At 40.2% G+C, this 13,985-nt stretch overlaps 1 protein-coding gene and 1 long non-coding RNA gene across 4 annotated transcripts in view; one reads left to right on the top strand and one right to left on the bottom strand.

Moving 5' to 3' along the window:
- Positions 1-13,985, bottom strand: part of IGSF11 (immunoglobulin superfamily member 11) — a 260,051-nt gene that overhangs the window by 161,005 nt on the left and 85,061 nt on the right. The gene's annotated exons all lie outside the window — the stretch shown is intronic.
- LOC147379947 (uncharacterized) overlaps positions 1-13,985 on the top strand; it is a 35,874-nt gene that overhangs the window by 21,212 nt on the left and 677 nt on the right. The window contains exons 2-4 of one of the 2 annotated variants that reach the window (XR_015165187.1): positions 7,290-7,438; positions 8,081-8,131; positions 13,753-13,827. This is a non-coding gene — a long non-coding RNA (uncharacterized LOC147379947). The remainder of the gene's footprint in view (positions 1-7,289; positions 7,439-8,080; positions 8,132-13,752; positions 13,828-13,985) is intronic. The other variant, XR_015165188.1, reaches the window with a different exon arrangement.

Raw genomic sequence — 13,985 nt, 5'->3', positions numbered from 1 at the left:
GACTTCAGTTCAGTTCAGTTGCTCAGTCATGTCCAACTTTTTGCAACCCCATAGACTGCAGCAATCCAGCCTTCCCTGTCCATCACCAACTCCCAGAGCTTTCTCAAACTCATGTCCATTGAGTCAGTGTTGCCATCCAACCATCTCATCCTCTGTCATCCCCTTATCCTCCTGCCTTCAATCTTTCCCAGCATCAGGGTCTTTTCCAAAGAGTCAGTTCCTCAGATCAGGTGACAAAAGTATTGGAGCTTCAGCTTCAGCATCAGTCCTTCCAATGAATATTCAGGACTGATTTTCTTTAGGATGGACTGGTTGGATCTCCTTGCAGTCCAAGGGACTCTCAAGAGTCTTCTCCAACACCACAGTTCAAAAGCATCAATTCTTCAGGACTCAGCGTTCTTTATAGTCCAACTCTCACATCCACATACGACTACTGAAAAAACCATAGCTTTGACTAGATGGACCTTTGTCGACAAAGTAATGTCTCTACTTTTTAAAATGCTGTCTAGGTTGGTCACAGCTTTTCTTCCAAGGAGCAAGCATCTTTTGATTTCATGGCTGTAGTCACCATCTACAGTAATTTTGGAGCCCAAGAAAATAAAGTCTGTCACCATTTCCATTGTTTCCCCATCTATTTGCCATGAAGTGATGGGACCAGATGCCATGATCTGGTCATGGAAGCTTGCAGTTGAGTTCAGTCACTCAGTTGTGTCCGACTCTTTGTGACCCCATGGACTATAGCATGCCAGGCTTCCCTGTCCATCACCAACTCCCAGAGCTTATCCAAACTCATGTCCATTTAGTCGATGATGCCATCCAACCATCTCATCTTCTGTTGTCCCCTTCTCCTCCCGCCTTCAATCATTCCTAGCATAAAGGTCTTTTCAAATGAGTCAGTTCTTCGCATCAGGTGGCCAAAGTATTGGAGTTTCAGCTTCAGCATGAGCCCTTCCAATGAATATTCAGGACTGATTTCCTTTAGAATGGACTGGTTGGATCTCCTTTCTGTCCAAGGGACTCTCAAGAATCTTCTCCAATACACACTTCAAAAGCATCAATTCTTTGGTGCTCAGCTTTCTTTATAGTCCAACTCTCACATCCATACATGACTATTGGAAAGACCAAAGCTTTGACTAGATGGACCTTTGTTGGCAAAGGAATGTCTCTGATTTTTAATATGCTGTCTAGGTTGGTCATAGCTTTTCTTCTAAGGAGTAAGTGCCTTTTAATTTCATGGCTGCAGTCACCATCTGCAGTGATTTTGGAGCCCAAAAAAATAAAGTCTCTCACTGTTTCAATTGTTTCCCCATCTATTTGCCATGAAATTATGGGACTGGATCCCATGATCTTAATTTTTTGAATGTTGAACTTTAAGCCAACTTTTTCACTCTCCACTTTCACTTTCATCAAGAGGCTCTTTAGTTCTTCACTTTCTGCCATAAGTGTGGTGTCATCTGCATATCTGAGATTATTGATATTTCTCCCAGCAATCTTGATTCCAGCTTGTGCTTCATCCAGCCCATTTCTCATGGTGTACTCTGCATCCAAGTTAAATAATATATTATTTATTGTTAATATATTATAGAAGGATGACGATATACAGCCTTGATGTACTCCTTTCCCAATTTGGAACCAGTCTGTTGTTCCATGTCCAGTTCTAACTGTTGCTTCCTGACCTGCATACAGATTTCTCAGGAGGCAGGTCAGGTGGTCTGGTATTCCCATCTGTTGAAGAATTTTCCACAGTTTGTTGTGATCCACACAGTCAAAGGCTTTGGCATAGTCAACAAAGCAGAAGTAGATGTTTTTCTGGAACTTTCTCACTTTTTTGATGATCCAACGGATGTTGGCAATTTGATCTCTGGTTCCTCTGCCTTTTCTAAATCCAGCTTGAACATCTGGAAGATCACAGTTCACGTACTGTTGAAGCCTGGCTTGAGAGCCTTAGATGTCACATTAAATCCTTCCCTCATGGCTCCCAGTAAGTAAGCTAGAGTCACCCCAGGTCAGAAAATATGAATTTTTTCAAAAGCCTCATTGAGACTTAATTCGTCTATCACATTATTCACCAATTTAAGGTGTACAACTCAATGATATTTAGTATAGTCACAAAGTTGTACAACCATCACCACTGTAAATTTTAGAACATTTTCATCACCCTAAAGATACTCCATATTTATCTGCAGTCACTCTCCAATTCCAGTGCATAGGTAACCACTAATATACTCTCTCTATCCATTTTTTCTACTCTGGACATTTCATATACACAGAATCATACAGTCTGTGGTTTTCTATGGCAGTTTTCTTTCACTTAATAGTTTACTTCAAGGCTCATCCATGTTCTAATATGTATCAGAACTTTATTCCTCTTATGAAATCGTTGTATGGATATACAATATTTTGTTTATCCATTATTTGGTTGATGGATATGTGGACTGTTTCCATGTTAGGCTCTTACTAATAATGCTTCCATGACCACTCATGCACAAGTTTTTGTGTTTTGGTAGTAGAGTTGCTGGGTCATATAGCAAACTCTGTGTTTAACATTTTGAGGAACTGCCAGACTGTTTCTAAAGTGGCTATACCATTTTACTCTCCCTAACAGTGTTTAAAGTTTCCAGTTTCCTTACATATTAACCAACATTTATTATCATCTCATTGATTATTCTTACCTCTTTGATTATAGTTCCTAGTAGGTGTGAAGTGGTATTTCCTTGTGGTTTTGACACGTGTTTTCCTGATTCTTAATGGTACTGAGCATCTTAACGTATTTATTGGCTAGTTGTGTATCTTCTTCAGAGAAATGTTTATTCAAGTCTTAAATTGTGTTACATTTCATTTTGAGCCTTTTTCTCTTGCTGAGCTGCAGGAGTCCTTTATATATTCTGAATACTAGACCCTTATCAGATAAATTATTTGCAAGCACATCCTCCCATTCTATGGATTGTCTTTTCAGTCTTTTGATAGTGTCCTTTGATATACAAATATTTTTGTTTTGATGTAATCCAGTTTACCCGCTTTTGCTTTTGTTGCCTGCACTTTTGGTGTCATATTTAAGAAACCATTCCCTAACAAGGTCATAATGATACAGACTAATTTTCTTTCTGAGAGTTTTACACTTTTAACTTTCTGTCTTTGATCCATTTTCAGTTAATTTTTGCATGTGCCACAGGTAAAGATCCAACTTCATTCTTTGCTGTATGAATATCCAGTTGCTTCAGTGACCCCTATTGAGACTATTCTTTACCATTGAATATTCTGGCATCTTTGTCAAAAATAAACTGACCTTAAATGTACAGATCTATTTGGGGACTCTCAATTATATTCCACTGGATAGGTCTAGTTTCACACCATAACCACACTGTCTTGATTCCTGTAGCTCTACAGTTTTGAAATCAGATTTTACTATATGCTTATTGGTTGAAGCTTTGATTCTTCACACTCAGAGAATTATAGGAGAAACTGCTGCTTTATTCTTGAATTATTATGCTTCTATTAATATATCCCAACATCATGTTGTCTTTTAATAATAGCATGATTCCACAGTACCTCTTATCTTGCTCCAAAAAAATTATGGACATTTGCAAACCACAGCTTTATTCCAATCAATATGACAGTGTGGGGGAAAAAAAGTAAACACTAGCCACACAATTTCAGCAGACAGATTTTCTTCTCTTCTTTCTTCATAACAGTGGGAAGTCTTCTCCACTAACAAATAATGCTAAAGAGACAAAGCCCAGAGAGGAGGGGCAGGGACTGGAGATGGTGTATTTTTAGTCATTTTGATTAAATTATGGAGATGTGAAGTTGATAATTTATTGAAGGGGAGCAGGGAAGTCTATGTAAATGTTTGCAGATGAATAATTAATGTGACTTTCCGACATCACTAGGCCTTTAATTAAAGCCACTGTGAAATAAAGCAAGAACCAAAGAGCACATGATTATAGCAGATAATTGTAACTTTCTTATCCGAAGTAACATTTGAGAGTCCTTGCCTAATTTGCATCTTTAAAGGAAGATAGACCCTACCTAGGGTGACAGTTGTTTTTAATAGCCCAGTGTAACTACTTCCCTGTAGACCAAAAATCTATTAATATATTAATGAAGTTCCTCCTTCGAAAATTTTATCCAGAAAGTTTTGGGTTTTATTTATTGGTTTACTTTTTTAACTGTTGGATTGATTTCATTTTAGGGCAACATATTGGTGCCTCTCCACACTTATAAAGTACAATAAATATCCAATTTCTTTTAGTATTAAGCATTAAATGTGCTGTTCCATCTGCTATTTACAACATCTGGTTGAACATCTGACTGCCTATGGGGGGCATTCCTCATCTCTTTCATTTATTAGTCTTCACTGTGTCTTTCTTACTCACTTTATTCTCATAGTCCCACTTTCTGGTCTGTTTTTACTCTGCTCCCTTTTATTCTCCTTCTTCTGTCTCTTTCACTACTGCTTTTGTCTTATCTTTCCCATTTACCTCTGCTTCCCCTCACAGTCTTATCCTGTACTTCTTTTCCCTCTGCAGTTTATTGCTTCTTGTTCTCACATATTCATTTTCCCAGTCTGCCTCTTCCTGCTCTATTGGATTTCCATTCTCCTTTTCATGACCATCATACCTAGATGAACACTGACTCCCTAAGAGCTGGGTGGTTTCCCACCAGCTCCAGAGGCAACACTCCTTCCGTAGAGAATGTTACAAATGCTAAGTAGATTCTTTACTGACTGAGCTACAAGGGAAGCCCAAGTATATACTAAATATATATAACGAACTATACCATGCCATACAGTTACTTCTTTTAAAAATCTACTTTCTGATACACTTTGGGTTTTGAGTCAAGACTTCCAGTCCTGATTTTTAACATTTATAAACTGTACACCTTTGGGAACATTGCTTTACCTCAAGGAGCCTCAATTTCCTCATTTATAAAAAGGAAATTGTTTGGGCTCTCTAAAGTTCTGTTAGTTTTATAAAGCTGTACTTATCCATAGGCATTTGCTGGCTGTCCAAATAAACCTATGTCTGGTAAAATTTTAGGTAACAAGGAAGATATTTGGGGGCAAAAAGACTCCCTTTGTAACATTTCTTGGATCTGTACTGTAAGGTAAGCACTGAACACGGAGACCAGGGAAGAAAAAGGAGAGAGTTTGAAGTCACAGTCCTCAGAACATCCAAGATGTGCGATGCCCAATGAGAGGAATTATTAAGCCTGACTTCCTGTCTCCTTCTACCTTATGGGTTCTTCAGATAGAGTTACAGAAATTTCCTGCTTCCTCATATTCAGTACCAATACAGCACAACTGAGATTGACTGTGTAAATACTTACCCCTTATAATTATTTATGTGAGCTGCTCACTTTGTTTATTTGAATCAATTAAAATTTAGAGGCTCGTCAAAGAATTAAAACAATATCTCACATGCTAGTAAAGTACTGGTCAAAATTCTCCAAGCCAGGCTTCAACAGTATGTGAACCATGAACTTTCAGATGTTCAAGCTGGATTTAGAAAAGGCAGAGGAACCAGAGATCAAATTGCCAACATCCATTGGATCCTCGAAAAAGCAAGAGAGTTCCAGAAAAACATATACTTCTGCTTCGTTGACTATGCCAAAGCCTTTGACTGTGTGGATCATGACAAACTATGGAAAATTCTTAAAGAGATGGGAATACCAGACCACCTGACCTGCCTCCTCAGAAATCTGTATGCAGGTCAAGAAGTAATAGTTAGAACTGGACATGGAACAACAGACTGGTTCCAAATTGGGAAAGGAGAACATCAAGGCTGTATATTGTCACCCTGCTCTTTTAACTTATATGCAGAGTACATCATGAGAAATGCTGGGCTGGATGAAGCACAAGCTGGAATCAAGATTGCCGGGAAAAATATCAATAACCTCAGATATTCAGATGACACCACCCTTATGGCAGAAAGTGAAGAACAACTAAAGAGCCTCTTGATGAAAGAGTGAAAGAGGAAAGTGCAGAAGTTGGCTTAAAGCTCAACATTCAGAAAACTAAGATCATGGCATCCAGTCCCATCACTTCATGGCGAATAGATGGGGAAACAGTAGAAACGTTGAGAGACTTTATTTTGGGGGGCTCCAAAATCACTACAGATGGTGACTGCAGCCATGAAATTAAAAGACACTTGCTCCTTAAAAGAAAAGTTATGACCAACCTAGAAAGCATATTAAAAAGCAGAGACATTACTTTGCCAACAAAGGTCCATCTAGTCAAAGCTATGGTTTTTCCAGTAGTCATTTATGGATGTGAGAGTTGGACTATAAAGAAAGCTGAGCGCCAAAGAATTGATGCTTTTGAACTGTGGTATTGGAGAAGACTCTTGAGAGTCCCCCTTGGACTGCACGGAGATCCAACCAATTCATTCTAAAGGAAATCAGTCCTGAATATTCATTGGAAGGGCTGATGCTGAAGCTGAAACCCCAATACTTTGGCCACCTGATGTGAAGAACTGACTCATTTGAAAAGACCCTGATGCTGGGAAAGATTGAAGGTGGGAGGGAAAGGGGACAACAGAGGATGAGATGGTTGGTTGGTATCACCATCTTGATGGACATGAGTTTGAGTAAACTCTGGAAGTTGGCGATAGACTGGGAGGCCTGGCAGGGTGCAGTCCATGGGGTCGCAAAGAGTCGGACACGACTGAGCGACTGAACTAAACTGACTGAATATGTTATAATAAAAATTAGTGGAAAGAAATAATGGCAGGGTGAAAGTAAGATGAGATGTCAGATTAGGACAGATAATATATGCCAGAAGAGCCCTCAAACTTACTATGGGTCAGCCACAGATTTGACTCTGAGCTTCCTGACAGGTAATGTAAAGAGAAACATGATCAGTTAGAAGGTCCAGGGTTCTTACAAGGTAAACAGAACAGCGGTTTAGGAGCAGCATAACTATTCCAGGTGCCAAAACAAAGAAAAGTTTCTTCTAGGAGTACTAATACAGAAAATAGTGTATAATGTAGTAAATCTCATAATCTGAACATCATCCTTACAGTTAATACAATAATATATTTTATGGATTATGTCTATTCTATTCTTCAACAGATAATACTTCAATGCCAAATTTCACTGCTTATCATATGTCCTTAAATTTCATGAAGCACAGTAGTAATCATGCTCATCATTTAACATTTCAATTTAATTGATATCCTTTTAAGTTTTATTGTTCAGAACATAAAATTCTGTTCATCTATGTTTAGTCTTCAGAGTTTGTATGTTCAAATATTTATAACCATAGAAAATTAATTTTACTGAAATCCTAGGAGAAGGATCTGGAAGACATGATAAACTTTCATGGAAAATGTCAATTTAGCATGCCTCTGTGACCCAAACTTCAAAAACGAGTGGGGTTCTCAAAGGTAAACAAACAGAACTAGCCTGCCTCGAGGGGGTATAAAAAGAAGAGTACCAGGTAAGGATAACACAGCTTCAAAATAAATTGTTAGAATTGTGTTTTAAGATAAAACTATAATCACGAAGTCTCAACTGACAATTTAAACACAAATGTAGCACTATAAATTGTGGATTATTTTTCTGATTTCTTGAGTTAACTTCATGGACTATTTCTCTATTGTTTATTCCCAGTTCCCTTCCTAGTCTTCCTGGGAATAAGTGATCTAACTGATCTATAAGATAAGCACTCTTATCACAAAAGTTTTACATATATATATATATATATATATATAGCCTTTGCCTGGGAGGCTATAGTAAAACACCATACACAGACACAAAGGACAAATGTATGGACACCATCAGGGGGAAGGGGGTGGGATGGACTGGGAGATTGGGATTGACATATATATGCGATTATGTAAAAAATAGATAACCAATGAGAACCTACTGTGTCACACACGGAACTCTACTCAATGCTCTTTGGTGACCTAAATGGGAAGTAAATCCAAAAAAGAGGGGATACATGTAAATACATTAGCTGATTCAAGTCTGCTGTATAGCAGAAACTAATACAACATTGTAAAGCAACTATACTCCAATAAATTTTTTTTAAAAACACAGATTAGGTGGCTTATAAACAACAGAAATTTATTTCTTCCAGGCCTGGAGGTTGGGAAGTCAGAGACCAAGGTGTCAGCAGATTCAGTGTCTGGTGAGACCCCCTTCCTTGTAGACTGTCATCCCTCACTATCTGTCCTCATGTTGTGGATGAGGCAAGAAATCTCTTCTGGGGCCTCTCTTATAAGGGCACTAATCCCATTCACTAGGGCTTCCTTCACAACCTGATCATCTCCCAAAGATCCCATCTCCTAACACCATCACCTTGGGAATTAAGGTTTTAACCTATGCATTTTGGAGGAACATAAACATTCAATCTACTGCATACATACATATGTACATATATATATATATATGCACATACATATATGTGTGTGTGTGTGTATTATTTGTTTAACCAGTAAGTCCTGTCTGACTCTTGTGACCCCATGGACTGTAGCCCACTAGGCTCCTCTATCCATGGGATTTCCCAAGAAGGAATATTGGAGTGGGTTGCCATTTCCTTCTCCAGGTGTATGTGTTTATACTATATTTTGAGATTATTAACAAACACCAGGAACTTTTAATATCAGTACTCAGAGTCTTGTCCTCCACAATAACTCGAGGTTCAGTAACAGTTTCTGTTTCCTTTCGCCTCCTGGAAATTTTACTAGTTATGATAGAATGTCCAAATTTCTTCTCCACATCAGAGGTTGCTTTTAGGGGTCTGACATCATTTGAGGTGAGGACACATCCCTAACACTGGCAAACGAACGTACCTGTGAGCTCCTTCAGTGCAGGCTCTATGGCTTCTTCAACTCTGTGTCTCTGGTGCCTAGCTAACAGTGCCTGGCACAAACAAGGGGACCGAAATAAGGGTTAATCTGAACTGAATATGTAAATAATTTATCATGATAAGTGGAACTACCAAGGGTATTTATTCATGTCAGCTAATCAACAAGATTGCTTCCAAGAGAGAAATCAAATTAAGATCAGAAGATATACTAGATACAATAGGGAAAATGCTCTGAAGACATTTTCAAGGATAGCTTCATAAAGCTGAAGTATTCTTGTAAAATGCCTCAGGTAGATGCGTCAGGGACAGCATGTGGCATGATTACAGTGCCCCAGCTAATGCTATAAATAGTTATACTTCATAAGAATTTTATTTTATTTATTTTTTTTTAATATGGATCCTGAGAAGAGGGGGCAGAGGCAGCAAAACTTTTTCATTTTTTCAAATCTTCACATGAAAACTGGAAGGGCAACTAGATAGCAAAGTCCAAAACCCAAGAACATTTATTTGAAAGTTGAATGACAAGACAATGCTTACAAACCACAAAACACAAATGGGTGTGTAGGTGACCCATTAATAGCCACAAAATTTGTATGGTACTGGTGTCTGTTTTATGGGGAAAACAAAGGCATCTTCTGATGGATTTGACAACAGAACCCCTTTATCAGTCAGATCCTTCAGGAAGGAGAAGCTGTTACAAAGTCAGGAGTGCAAGGAAAGGGCAGAACAATGAGGAGAAATAGATGGGAGTGCAATCAAAATTGAGCCGAATATGAGAAAAGGAGTAAGAATTTCTGGACCAAAATAGTATAGGTAAACAAAGCGAGAAAACCCTGGAATGCAAGCCACCATATTTTTAACACCACACAAAAGACAAAGTTCTGTAAAATTAAACAAACAAAGACTCTTCCCCAAATCCTCTTCATTCTAAAGGTTCAAGAAATTTTCACATTAAAATGAGCTAAGGAAAAGTATCAAAGTCAAAACAAACAGAATTATTTGAAAAAGCAAGGATCTGAATCAATCTCTCTCTCTCTCTTGCGCGCGCACACACACACACACACACACACACATTTCAGATTGTGGCTCATGCCTAGATCAGAGATACCCTCTCCCTTACACTAGGAACCATGAACTATTACAGATCTATTGCAAGGAGAATATGCACATCATTTTTCCAAGAACAGAACCAATGAACCACGTAGATCTATGCAGCTCAGAATTAGAGAGAGCAAAAGCCATCATAGGGCAGCTGTGCCTGACTCAGTATTATCCAAGTGGTACACGTGACCTTCTTGTCAACCTAGACAATGCATATTCATTCTTCAAGTCTCAGGTTACTTCCCCAAGGCAGTAAGAAATTGTGAAGTGTCTACATACAAGCTGACAAGCTAGCTTATTACTATTTAATGGTGCTGGCAGAAGACATGAGATGTCTAAATCAAAGACAGAGGACTTCATGACGACACAAGTGGTAGCCAAAGCTTCCTGTGTGCTGGGTCCTTGGGTCCTCCAAGGCTCACAGGGATGGCACAGGACAGTCTGGAGAGTCGTCCACATATGCAGTGGGCTGCATCACAGGAGAGGGGCACTGCACTTGGAGACTCGCCACTTTTACATTGAGTACGCAGCAAGCCTATTTTTTGTCTCGGGAAACATTCCCTTATGCTCAAGATTGCCTGCTGCAAACCCAACCCTGAGGAAAGGTTCAGGAAAAGGGAGCTCAGAGCCTTGTATTCTTGGCATATCCAGCAAGAGCACACAGCGGTGCTCTGGGGCCATTGAAGATTGCTTCATAAACATCTTTATTTTTTACTTATATCTTACTGTGTTCTAGCTATCCATGTACATGTCTTTTTTTCCAAGTACACTTTGAGCTCATTAAGGACAGGAACTATGTGTTTACATATTTTATCTCTAGCAACTACCTAAGTGCAATGTTTAGTACTTAAAAAGGAGTCACCAAATGAGCAATGGATGTATTAAATTAAATCTACCATGGTTAAACGGACATCTCTCTCAAGCACTCATCTCGGTGAGAAAGCACCTCTTGCTGGGCATACTTGCCCCCAAGGCGTTAACTGGCCTGCTCCTCGTGGCCCAGGCTCTTGGGCATATATGTGCCGCTAGGACAAATGGACATATAGATGGCTTTCACTTCATAAAAGGAAACACAACTTTTATAGATGATAATAAAGTCCAGAAACTCCAAGGACTCTCCGGAGAAAGGGACTAGATAGATCAGATTTCCTGACCCTGTATGAAATTCTTCCTTCCCTTTGGGTCTCCTTGCAGATGACTAATGCCCTAGTCACATTTCCCTCTAGGTTGTAAAGTTGTGCTACTTTATATTTCCAAGCTGCCCAATGTGTCTTTTCTTTATGTCCAGGAGCAGAGCTGGGAAAGGCTGGACATTCAGGCCTTTATTAAATGCCAGGGCATATAATACGGAAACAGAGAAACTGGCATCGACCTTGATGGGCTATAAATTTGTGTCACACAGGCCCCATTTCATCTCCTGGGGCCTTAGGTAAGGCAGACAGCTGTGGAGTTCCTGCTTTTTAATTCCCTGAGCTTCACTCCTGATCCACACCACACCCTCCTCTGGACCAGGAGTCCCACTTGCATCAAACACTGTTTTGTCAGAAAGTCTGTTTTTCCACAATTTAGCGGCCTCCACTTTGTCACATTGCCATCTGTGTGACGCTTCCACTTTTAAGGGTGACCGTACCCATTTTGTCTTAGCTTGAGCTGTGGTGACAAAGTACCTCAGGGACTTCCCTGGCCGTCCATGGATAGGACTCCATGCTTCTTCTTCAGGGAGCATGGGTTCGATCCCTGGTTGAGGAATTAAGATCTCACAAGCCGAGCAGTGCAGCCAAATACGTGCACTATGTGACTCAAACGAAAGACATTTATTTTCTCACAGCTCTGGAGGCTGGAAGCCTAAAATCAGGTGCCAGTGCAGCTGAGCTCCCATGAGAGCTCTCTTCCTGGCCTATAGACAGCTGCCTTCTTGTTTTATGCTCACAGGGCCTTTCTTCCGTGGGTGCTCATAGAGAGATACTCCTCTTCTTCCAAGGGCATTAATCCCATCATGAGGGCCTCACTTTCATGGCCTAATCCCAAACCAATTATCGCCTAAAGGCCCCTTCAAATACCATCACATTAGTGGTTAAGGCTTCAACATAGGAATTGTGGAGGAACACACTCAGTCCATACCACACCTGAATAAACCAGGATAATCTCCCATTTTACAGTCAGCGGATTAGCAAACTTAATTCCACCTGCATCATAGTTCCTCCTTTTAAAAATATTTATTTATTTTGGGCTGCGCTGGGTCTTCCTTGCTGTGCAACTCTTTCTCTAGTTGCAACACATGCGGGCTCCTCTCTAGCTGCAACACATGCGGGCTCCTCTCTAGCTGCAACACATGCGGGCTCCTCTCTAGCTGCAGTGCACTGGCTTCTTACCGCAGGGGCTTCTTGTCGCAGAGCACAGGCTCTAGCGTGTGGGTTTCAGTAGTGGCAGCCGCAGGCTCCACAGCACAGGCGCAATAGTTGTGGCACACGGGCTTAGTTGCTCCATGGCATGTAGGATCTTCCTGGACCAGGGACTGAACCCCTGACTCCTGCATTGGCAGGCAGATTCTTTACCACTGGGCCGCATATAAACTAACATTCACAGGCTTGGGGATTGGGATATATACATATTTGGGGGGAACCCAATGGTTTTCTCAAAAAAAAGTAACTAGTAAGTAGCTGACAGGAGCTAGAAAATATTAGAGGTATGCATTGCCACTACTTCTGGTGTTTACTTCCCAGAAAAAAATTCACTGTAATTACTGGTGTCTCTCTGCTCCAAGGTGATGGAGTGATTTATCTGGTAGGTAATTTGGGGAGAATAAATTAGGCATGCTTGACCTGGAGCCTGCCTCTTTTGGGGGGTATGAGGTATCTATAGGAAAAACTCATATCACAGCTCCTTTAGGGACTTTGTTCTGCTGGGAGCAAGCACTGACTGGAAGGCTGCAGGTGAGGCTTACTAAGCCTGGGCTCCCCTTCATAGAGGGTGAAGGGGAAACTGCCAGTCCTGAGCTCAGCATCAGCAGACCCACCTGGCAAAGAGACCTGAAGCCAAATCCTGCAATTTGGCTTCTATTGGCGATAATGGTGATATTTTGGCCCCATCTTTTGTCTTATTTGGCTGCTACTTTCCTCGTATTGGGCTTCCCTTGTGGCTCAGCTGGTAAAGAATCCACCTGCCATGTGGGAGACCTGGGTTTGATCCCTGGATTGGGAAGATCCCCTGGAGAAGGGAAAGGCTACCCACTCCAGTATTCTGGCCTAGAAAATTCCATGGACTGTATAGTCTATGGGGTCACAAAGAGTCGGACACGACTGAGCGACTTTCACTTTCACTTCACTCGTCTTATTCATTAAACTTCAGAATCCAGGTGAGAAAGACAAGTACCTTTATTGATACTCTATCATGGACCTCAAGAGGAAGCACTTAATTCATAAGACGCTATTTATTTCCCCAGGATGTCTCATTTCTCCATAAGTGATTATTTTCTGAGCATAGAACTTATTGCGGGAAATACTTTAGTAGCACAATGATGAAGAGGCCAGGTGTCATGTTATATTACCTAAATGCAAACACTGGTCCCACCATTTAAATGTTGTGTGATGCTTAGCAAGGTACTTAGCCTCTTTGAGCCTCCGTTTACACCTGTAAACAGAACACTAAAGCCTGATGCTTCTCAGAGTTGTTGTGAGTAGTAAGTCAGACAATAGAAGTGAAACACATGGAACAGTGCCTCATTCCCTGTACGCATTCAGTGCATTATGGCGTATACATATTTGTATCTCAAAACTTTCTTTTAGTGAAACCGGGTTTTCTGAAGCTAGGATATGTCTTATTTGACTTTATATTCCCAGGAAAAGCACGGAGCCTATCACAGAGCAGAACTTAACACATGAATATATGAAATGAGAAATAAATTGAAAACTAAGGTGAGAGAAATGTTCTAACATATAGCACAATTAGTCTACTAAGCTTAACAGCTAATACTAGAGATTAATTTCCACTTAGCCAGAAAGTCAACAGAATATGTGGTTTTTAAATTAATTGCAAATGCATTTTGTCCAGTTTTGCATTGAAAACTGTCTTT

This window comes from Bos grunniens, chromosome 1, assembly GCF_055505025.1.
Source record: "Bos grunniens cultivar Pamir isolate PY7600 chromosome 1, Bosgru_T2T1.0, whole genome shotgun sequence".
NCBI classification, from domain to species: domain Eukaryota; kingdom Metazoa; phylum Chordata; class Mammalia; order Artiodactyla; family Bovidae; genus Bos; species Bos grunniens.
The sequence above is the reverse complement of the archived record's forward strand: the minus strand, read 5'-3'. Positions and strand labels throughout refer to the sequence as shown.